Raw genomic sequence first — 11,123 nt, forward strand, 5'->3', positions numbered from 1 at the left:
AGCTGTTAGTTCCATTGTGTTGTGTGCCATCTAGAAACATGAACACATATTTGTTAACTACCTCCTTTTACTCAATTATGAATTTATCTCATGTAAAAAACATTTCATAATAAATCTTTATTTACTTTGTTTTGCAAAATAAGTACAATCAATAGGTCATGTATATTCAATTTCCTCTGCAATGTCTCATTGTGTTTTTTCAAAAGATTAAATTTATGTAACAATGCAGCTGGCATTGCAGACATAGTAACTGATGGTACCTCTCAAAATGTATTTTTAAACATCTCGAATAGAAAAACTGTTTCAATTTAATAATTTTTAAATCATTCTTTTAATCCTTATAAATATGTTTTTGGTAAACTTTCCTGATTAATCATTTGAAACTTATGGCGCTCTGAATAACCTGTGTATTACATTGAATGACAATTAAGATCGTCTATAGTGAGTAAATTCCTTTCAGTACTTTAGAGTTTACATTGTTTTTACTACAACGTATACCGGTAGATCCGGAGGATAAAGGTAAGGATCGACCAATGACACTATGCATAATGAACACTAACTGACTGTTAATTATCTCATATTTACTCTGATACGTTTCAGCTGAATTGGTGATTTATCCAACCAGGATCACTTTCTGTTGAAACTTTATTTGCTTGAGTCAATACACTTAACGAGACCTCCTGTTGTTGACCCTTTTTGTGTGATGCCGTTAATTGTTTGTATAGTTACTCATGGTAACAACACGTTTATGTGCGCAGTTCAGTGACTGTCTAGGTATTTCATAATTGCTGGATGACCAATATGTTAACAATTGGTCTGCCGTGCCGGGAACCCATAACTCAGTACGTAACATTAACACATGGTCTAGCTTAATTAATTGAACTTCAAATTTGTTTTAACTTCTCATAAAAAAATAGCCAATGCTATTCCAATTTTCCTCTGACTTGCTGTTCTTAGCTATTAAGAAAAACGTAACATTATTTCGACTATCAAATAGTCTTAGGTATTACGATACTCAACAACGGTCACACAGACAATTTTTCTAAGAATACCATTATACTTGTCCTGTTATATGCTACTTTATTTTAGTTTAGGAATACTATTTTTCATGTGTTGTAAAGCGCCTTAGAGTTATTTTGCAAATTTTATAGGACACTATATAAATGTTGTACATTGTTGATTTTATAGATTTGTTTCTCTTCTAGATAGCCGTTTGTGTGTTTGTCACCATAATCTTACCTTGAAATATCTTTTGTATCATAACGCATGCTAATTATCAATTCGGATGAATCTGTGTTTATATAGCAAAACAGGTAGGTATCAAAATAGCAGGCGGTGAGGGCTGAATTAAGAACAAGTGATGGGAGACTTTTTCAGTACGATATATATTATGTTTATTCTCTTTGTTACACTTTGAAAAATGTCAAAATTGCTTTAGAAGATGCAGTAAGAAAACAAAATAGAACTGTTAAGTCAAAATGTATCATTGTTTACTCGAACGATTCTCTAACATCGACAAGTAGCATAATTCCCATGAATTGTTGAAGATGTCAAAGAATTTCATCACGTTCGAGACATTGTTATTACACGATAAATCCCAAGGATCAGAAAAGTGCCTTTTTAGCTGATGTGTATTTTTTACACTTCTTTCAAACAGATTATTGATATCTTTGTTGATATCATAACAAACAGTTTCTTCAGTTCAGAAAAGACTACTTTGGTAAAAAAAAATGTCGTGTAAATGTATCAAAATGCTAAACCATTATTTATTTTAAGAAAAAAAAGATGAATGGTGGAAATTGAAGGTTTCATGATTACAATTGGCTACTTTAAGCAGGAAGACCAATCTTAATTCCAAAAATATTATTAAGAGAACAAAACTTTTTCTTAACTTCTAGAACCTGTTCCGGTTTGTAACATCTCTGATGTGCCGTCAGTTGCTTATGCCGGACAGTCCTGTACCAGTGTAACGCCTATCACATGTACCGTTACCTGTGTCACACTACCCAACGGCAGTGTTTATCTACACACAAACGGATTACAGTCTATAACGTACTCCTGTTCAGAAGTTACCGGGATGTGGACTCCTGCATTACCTCCCCTGGAATGTGAACGTAAAAAAAAATTGAAATTTCACATTATCACATTTTTTACGGCAAACAATGACGTTTGAGTAAGATAAGAAAATGTCAGTTGGTAAAATCAGATACGGTCACTTGATGTAAATTGGCGATAAACTAGAAAACGACGTGAATGTTTCTGTATAGTTGTTTCTCCTAAATGCACTGTGCTTCCGAAGATATGATATTACACGATTTTGAAAACTAAATATCGACACTAACTCATGTTCATTATTCTGACGCCATCTTATGACGTTTCAACTGGACGCCATATGTTGACATAGTTGTCAAAATTAACCATCGCGAATCCGTTCAGTAAATCAAATCATGTCTCTTGATAGTTTTTGTTTTGTTTTGAAAACGGTCCAGTTTCAATTACAAATATCATGATGCAGGTTTTATTGCATCGCTTGAATATCTCAACCAGCCCGAAAGCAATATAGTTTCACTTAAGACACGTCAATGCTTTTAAATATTCGTTATAGTCGAATTTTGTCTTAGAAGTAGATTTTATTACTTTCAAATACATATTGTATATTGTATTGTTTGGTCGTCATTTTCATTTTGGACCAGAGTATCAACGAAGGGGAAAACGGCTCTAACCGTTGAGTTAAATAAAAAAAATCGTGCCCATCATGGTCTGGTACTATTTAATTACAAGCACCCCAAGAACTTTCTCGGTGTGTCCTTAACTTAATATAATATTGGAAATAAAGTAGATATGTTCCCACAGTTGATATAGCAAACTATTCACACACAATTATCTTGTTGTACAAATGCTCCTGTTTTTATTTCACAGTAAGTTTAACAAGCTCATCGACAGTTTGCATGACTGCAACAACGACGACGACAACAACGATGACGGAAACGATAACGGATACAATAACGACATCGATGACAGACACGGTCACCATGACGACCATGCAGACGTTACAACCAAGTCAATGCATACAGACGACAGCACAAAGTGTGCAAACGTATTCTCTTTACACGCCGACACAAACAGGTGAATGATGTCCCGTAGTGGATCTTATTATGAATATGTTTTAACTTTACCTTGATTTGCTTTCCGTCACCACTTGATTTTCTTCGAGCAATAACTTGGTCCACAATGTAATATGATTGTACTTGAACTTGGTAAGTAAAAGCCGTCCAATGTTACTTTATCAAACGATGTTATCTAGGTTATATTTTAGGTTATTCTTATATAAATGTTTACTTGGTTCATATGTTGTATTAGTTTTTCATTTCAACAAATTTTATTCATGATGTTGTGTGAATTGGATCGAACAGCAGGCTATGTCTATATCAGTTCTCTCCTGTATGCATTTGTATGAATCAGTATATATATATATTATTATTATGCATAGTGAAATTAAAAATTGAAAAAAGACACAACTTATATACAAAACAGAGATCAGTGTGCAAGTCATTTGGTAAAGGGGAGATAACTCTTAACTGCTTATGAAAGTTCACAAGTCAAGCTGTGCTATATCTTGATCATAGTAATGAGTGAGTTTTAGACATATTCCTTCACTAGATCCTCCCGTGGAGTTCAAAATCCACACAGAGTGACTCATAGATAGTTGAATATTAGCTTATATACATTAAATTTTATGAATATTAATTTTCACATTAAAATATGTATTAGTTTTAATGATGGTGAGTTCAAAGTACCGTTATGATGATACTAAGGTGAGAGAATCCTTTGTCAAATGTATGCTATACAACAAGCATGGCACGGAGAGAGCAAAGATTCAAGTTCCAAAAAGTCATTTGCATACATTATTCATATGTTTAAAAATTTAAATACTAAAAAAACACATGTAAATTCGACGAGTATTTATAACTTTTTTATTTAAACGCTTAATTTATTTGCTTAATTTCGAACATAAGGTATGACCGACTGCGATTATGTAATGACTGATGCCTCTTTCTGTGGTTATAATTTATCTGAAAATATCTATTTATCTGTATGTGATAATGGTATTAGTACAAAATTGTTAGAATGTAATGCTTGGACATCCGGCAGATATGTTGATATATGGAAAACATTTATAATTTATCATCATTTCACTTTCAGAAGTTGCTAGTGTCAATGAAATGATAAAATGCTGCAATTCATTATTTTGTTATTTAAAAAGCAAGTCAATCGCTTCAAAGCTGAAAATATTAATAAAAATAAAGATAGAATCACTGTGTGAATTTGACTATCGGATCCTCGTCGCTTGGTGTACTTTCATATTTTGTTTTCAACAGGAACTTTAAACATTGTACGATCTTTTCAATTGAATTATCGAAAAAAAAATCAATAATCATTTTCCAATAATAACTTTTAAGAGTATACAAGGTTTTTTTTGGAAATCTTATCACATTTTATAAATATCGAACAACTAGAAGCGATCATTTTCATGCAAGCAAGTAATATAGGTACATTGTATTGCTTTTTGGTGTCAACAGGTGCTTTTGTAATTAATTGAAAATTTACTTTCAGATTGCTATTTGCTATTTAAACTTTACAAATCATACTTTATCTGTTTTTACAAGTTATAAATATATATCATTTAATCCGTTATTCAATCTTACATGAGAAAATATTTTGTATTTGCAACGAGTATATAAACTCGAAATGCTTTAAGAATGAATTTGTTATATACTGTGTTGGTTTTACAGATATATATAGCCAGTCCATCAGTCCATCCAGCGTTGTCGATGGAACTGTACAACCTACAACGTCACAAGAAAGACCTTTACCGATACCTAAACATTCTAAGAGAACTAGTGCGATGTTCTCCACTAGAACAAAGGAGGACAACAGACCATCTGCAATTGCCATTGGAAGTTTCGGCGTCATTATATTGGCAAGTCTTTTAGGAAGTGCCCTCTTTCTCGACATGATTACGATTGGGAAAGAACGTCAAGTATTTCAGGATGTAAGAAAAGCACCTAAGGGACCCCACAGACCAAGGCGTTCACCGGATGGCCGAGAATCCGAGGTTAGCATGCCAGAAACAGCCTCGGGAGCATCCTCAGCCATTTCCTTGAACGAATCGGACACATGTCCTTCCGAAATAACCGAAAATTCACCGGTCAAGGAAGGATTGCAAACTATGGGGATAGTGCAAATACATCCGACACCACACAGGATGAATTCGGAAGCGTTCCCTTTATCGACGAAGTTGCTGGATATCCCCGTGGCAAATCTCTGTATGCCATCCGATGAAGATACTGGGCGCTTTTCTTCTTTTCCCAGTCGTCCTTTCAATGGTGATGTATTGGATATCCCGTCTCGATTCACTTACCAAGAACCCGGTGAGTCGATAAAGTCAGTTGACGCTGATATAGAGATGGGTCGGTTAACAAAGACAAAGGAAAACCTCCCTACTTCGCCTTGTCCGGAGGCGCTGTACGACAACGAATCACACTAAATCTACTACAGCTCTAATATTCCAAGAGCATGTGAAGTTGTCGTGCTTAAGATACGATAATGCCGGTCTCATAAACGTCATTTACCGGCGATACAAAAGGACAACACCCGTCCTCGCAAACGTCCTATTTTCTCGTATACTCTGTAAATATTTTAAACACATTTCCTCAAATCTGTATTGAACGTGTGTAATATTCAGTACACTTCATTTCTAAGGAAATAAGCTTTCATTATTTTTCAAAAATTAGAAAATTATTAGAAAATTATTTTGTCTAACATATACTTTAACACTCTTGTTGGCCCACATGGTAGCGCGTTGGGGGTCTTAATGTGGGAGAAAACCCACTACGGCGGGAATGTGACTATAACTTTTCATATCTCCGGTTGTCATGGTGAATGGCGAGTTATATCCAATGCGCCACCTCACTGCATTAACCCTCATGAGAAGTTTCTCTTGTATGCTTTAAACAATAAGCCACATAGAGATTGGATTTCTGTGAAAAACAATCCTTGATGGGCGAAACGTGATGAATAGTGTCGCCTGCACCCTTTTGACAAAAGGATAGAGCACAATGTTACAATAATGTCTATATAGTATGCAGATTATGATGGGAACGTATTTATTTAGAATTACAAGAAATACAATGATATCAATTGAGTATTACATGGAGTGACCGTATACAAACTTACAATGGTGAAATGTCAAACGTTTTACACAAACAATGTATACGTATTAAAAGTATTATCACTCAGCCGTAGCTTGACAAAGGGACCTGTCGGACTTGAAACGTTGTGATACGTTTAATACATACATGGTTTCTGTATACAGTAAAACTTTAATATTAAATAATTCCAAACTCATGAATCTTGCTAAAGATCGTACAATGGTGTGTTTACGGTATGAACTAAATACGTTATAAATATGAATGACAGTTTTTGTAAATAAATAAATGATTTATGCTGTTACATGTTAAAAGTGTGTTTTTGACTGATCATGTTTTCTATAATAAGTATTAGCACAAATGAAGTTTATTTTTGCTCGTATTTTCCGCTGCATCCTATTATTTTTTTTTACACATATATCAAACTTTACTAGAGTAATAACAATCCCTATTCATTCGCAAAGCAAAATTACAATTAAAACTCCCTTTCCAAAAATATGTTAACCGAGGCATTTAAGAACCGATTCTCGTGCAGTTAGGTTCATCTAAAAGCTTGCAAAATTCCCTTTCCAGAAATACCCAGTTTTAGGATATTGGTAAAAAAATATATTTAAGCAGCTGTTGAAATACCTTCTTTGTTACATAAAAATGGGCATACTGTTGTAACCATGTGTCGTTCCGAGAGGTTGTGCATGCGGAGCTTGTGCATTCAGCATTTTCGGAAGCGATTGTTATTCCATTTCAGATGATACAAACATTTTCAGTGTAGATTATGCGAAAAACGCTAAAGCTACACGTTCCTTCTTTGTTCTTATCATAAACTTCAAAACTCGTTTTATACCCGATTAGAAGAATCAGCCCGGGGCTACCAAACCTTGCACAGCTAGGATAATATGAAAGCTTTGCAAAGATCAGCTTTTTCATCAATTTAATTACGATGATCGTTTGGGTCATGTTTGATAAAGAAAAGAAGGAAAACTGCAATGTGGTTAACGAGGTGTAAGTATTAATTACACGGCGGCGACAACTGTGCGGTCATATTTGAGAATACATATGTCAGGAATATAATGACAATGTTAATTCACAAATGAAACTGTCGGTGTTGTCTCCCATCTACCTGTTTTACGAAGAGGACTAACGAAAATATTGAGTAAAATATTTTTATGATTATGCTATATATTAAGGAGTAAGGGGAACCCTTCGGTCACACTACACACAAAACCCGTCTCGATCGATTGTTATGATGTTATATCTTGTTGTAATTATATTATATTTATCAGTGTTGTATGCTCTTCTCGAATACTCCATTTATTTGTATCTGAAAAGGCACATCTGTGGCTGCTATGAATTTGAAGTAACTTTAATTTTTTCATCCCAGGCCTTGGGATTTTGATTCAATTTTAATATCGACTAACTCAGAGTTACATACTATGATAGGAACACAAACGGGTACATGTTCGCGATAATAGCATGGACTTTTTACCAAATTAAAACTATTTTCCAAGAGGAATCATTGTTTTATAAACATTTGAAATTTGAACTTGTGTCCAAGATGGCTTCATGACCAGGAATCAAAGAGAAGATTCTTCAATAAATAATGGTCAACAATAGTACGATGACAATGAGCCACAACGATTATATTCAGATAAACTGAAGAGAAAATCACGGGATTTAAACATATTGGAAAGCAATTTACTAAAGACAAGTCAAGAAGAGGTTTCAAAAAGGATCGAAAAGCACAAGATTTTCGGTCTTAAAAAAGGGCTTCTGTCGTTTAAGCTCACTCCCCACTTTATGTACAGTTCATGTACTTTGATAGTTGAATCCGAATTAAAGTCGTAAATTGTACGCCTTGTAACGAAATCAATTTAATTGGAATTCCTCTAATTGTGAAGAATATTGTGTTTAGTTTTTAGTTTAAAAATATTATGTTGTACAAAGATACAAATTGATTGGACAACAAGTTATTTCAACTTGATAAAGTCCTCTCCTCAATACATATGGTAAACATAATGTATATATATATGTTTATTGGGAACGGGAGAAGGATAGGGTGGAGAAGGAAGTGGATGAAGAAGGGGAGGGGGAGGGGGGGGGGACCTAAAAAAGAAATCGTGTAAAACTGTGAAATGGATCCGCGTTTGAATAAATTAAAAATGATACAAATGTCATGACAAGCAGCCTGGTAGAGTAGTTCCAAATAAACAGAATCAATGTAACAAAGAAATCAGGCAAAATAATGAAATGCAATTTTATAAACACATATAACTCGATACACACGTAATTAAAAATAAAGAATAATGTTTATAGTTATCAATACCTATTTCTTGATTTGATGTAACAATGCACATGTCTAAACACGTTTGTAGTGATCTCTACCGAAAGTTGAGGATTCCCAAACAAAAGTAATTCTAAATTGAAATCATCATTCAAGGCATTCAGATTTTGGCACAGGATGCGTCTTTCGTTGTTAAAAAGTAATCATTGTGGATATTGTGGAAAGATTATACCTGCTGTATACCACTACACTAACGTGTGGCGACTTATACTGGCCACCCTGCAGAATCGAGGCTGAGAGGACATTGAGGAAACCAAAGGTTGGTCCCCTTGGCAACACTTAAATTGGAACACCAACAATATTACTTCCATCGTGTTTATGAAGTATTTGATATACTTGGAACATCTCGTGAGTATATGAGTGATACAATGATCTATTAGGAACCCTACATTTTAATATATATGTAAATGCCCACTGATCTATTTTGATCCCATAGTTTATGTTGATATGCTTTAAAATATCTATTAAGAATCCCTTATTGCTACACCTGTAGGACATAAGCTATTTTTCGAACAGCTTTGTCAAAGGACATACGCCAAAGGCTCTTCTGTGGTTCGAGTTCCGGTCAGTGAGTAACGATTAACACACGAATCAACCTGGGGCTACCAATGTTAATTAATGGGATATTGGATTACACTGCCAAGAAGGAAAATGTGCAGTGTTAATGTGATTCAGTGTGATTTTGCCATTTCCATTCCTTTCACCTGATATATTTATATGGTTCTTGCTAGTTCAGCATTTTTGTCTACAGTAACGCTGATGAGATTGTATTAATCAAATACGTAGTCTGCATAATAGAATAGAATGTGTTTTATTATCAACATCTACATCAGTTAATATTGTATACTACATAACTATGTTTATAGGAGGCACGTTAGTCTAGTGGTAGGACGCCGGGGTTGCGGGTTCGAGTCACGGCACGGCACTGTGTTGTATCTTTGAGCAAGATACTTTACTCCGCTTGTTCCAGTCAACTCAGCTGTAAATGAGTACGTGGTTGTGCAGTGCTAGAATTGTAGAATGATAATAAGCTGTGAGCGCCGAAATGGCAGCACCGACTGTATGCTCCCCAGGGAGTTGAGAAAGGTATTGGCAGGTTGCAAAGGCCATATAACCACGGATAATAATTTGTGAACCGCTCTGAGACGACCTACGAACTAGGTGGTGATAAAGTTATATACAAGAACCCCGAATTATTTCATACTTTAGCGCACTATTATTTGGTATGCATCACGTCCTTTCACTCAGTTCAACCAGATAACAGAAGAGGTTGCGTTGAGTCCCTCAAAAATGGCAGATATGGCATAACCCCATTAAAAGACCGAAACAAACTTCATCCTGATTGGAAAAACAAAGATCTTTAGCAAGTAATATGAGTCCGCCTATACTATCGAGATCACCACCAATATCCTTATAGAGTCACCAGCATCCATACAACATCCGGGGGAGAAATAAGCTGAACTGTTGATGAGGATATTGTCTTCCGATAAAAGTTAATCTTACAATGGTTCCTGAAAATCTCGGAAGCAGAAATACATTTTTTATGAATGCAACATACTCGCGGAAAAAGAAATGTCCCTTTATTAAAAGGTCAATATGATTTTACACATATGCTCTGAAATAGGACAGACTAAATTCTGTTCAATTTTAGTTTCACAATGTCTCCTATGGTGACGAGTAGACAGAACAATATTGTCAGTAGATCAATATCACAAATCGTCGAAGACAATTCAAATAACTGAAAATTATTACTGTTTAATAGTTCGGAACATTAGAACTTAATATACAAAATGAACAATCTGAATGAGACCAATATTTTACAACAACATAAAGAGATCCACAATCTAGACTTGTGTGAATTTTGAGGAAGAAGTTAAAACTAAGCAGAAGAATAATTATTCAATATCGGTATACAGAGGAAAGATAGCGGTTCTTTGTTCTTAACAATCTGTTCAGAAGGAGTGTTTAGGCTGAAAATCGGAGGATGAATTAAATTCAGGGATTTGAAATATTATTTATATAATACAATTTTGTATATGGAGTGTGCCTGAAGAAGCCCTAGAAGGCAGAAAGGCTAGGCGCCTCGTTTTTGAAAAGCAATTATTTTGTGTGAACACCTTGTCATATTGACATCTTATTCACAATATGCCGAGGTTTTGATCATGTTATCAAATTTCATAAACTTCACTTCGACTGATGTCTAGTATCTTCAAAATAGCCAAGGTCATACAGGGATAGAGGACCGGTGTGAACCGACGTATCTTGATTAATAATGTTTCATCGACATGATATTGAAATCAAAGCAAAGATAAATGGACGCAGATGTTACCATAAACTCCTTTAAGGTAGTGTCGTCTGCAACAAGTGTTGTCGGGAAATATTGACTCTGAGCCCCTAGCTGTAAATTGATATAAAGGACGGCATCTTGTGTCATTACAGGTCAACAGTGATAACAAATAAACACCCGTGTATAATTAGCTTGCATATGTAAAGAGAGAGGAAAAGAGGAGGATGGAAAGGGAAGAAAAAGATGTGCAGAAAGTAAATGTATTGACGATATAACATGTAAGATTAAA

Source organism: Mizuhopecten yessoensis, unplaced genomic scaffold (assembly GCF_002113885.1).
Source record: "Mizuhopecten yessoensis strain PY_sf001 unplaced genomic scaffold, ASM211388v2 scaffold716359, whole genome shotgun sequence".
Lineage (NCBI taxonomy): Eukaryota > Metazoa > Mollusca > Bivalvia > Pectinida > Pectinidae > Mizuhopecten > Mizuhopecten yessoensis.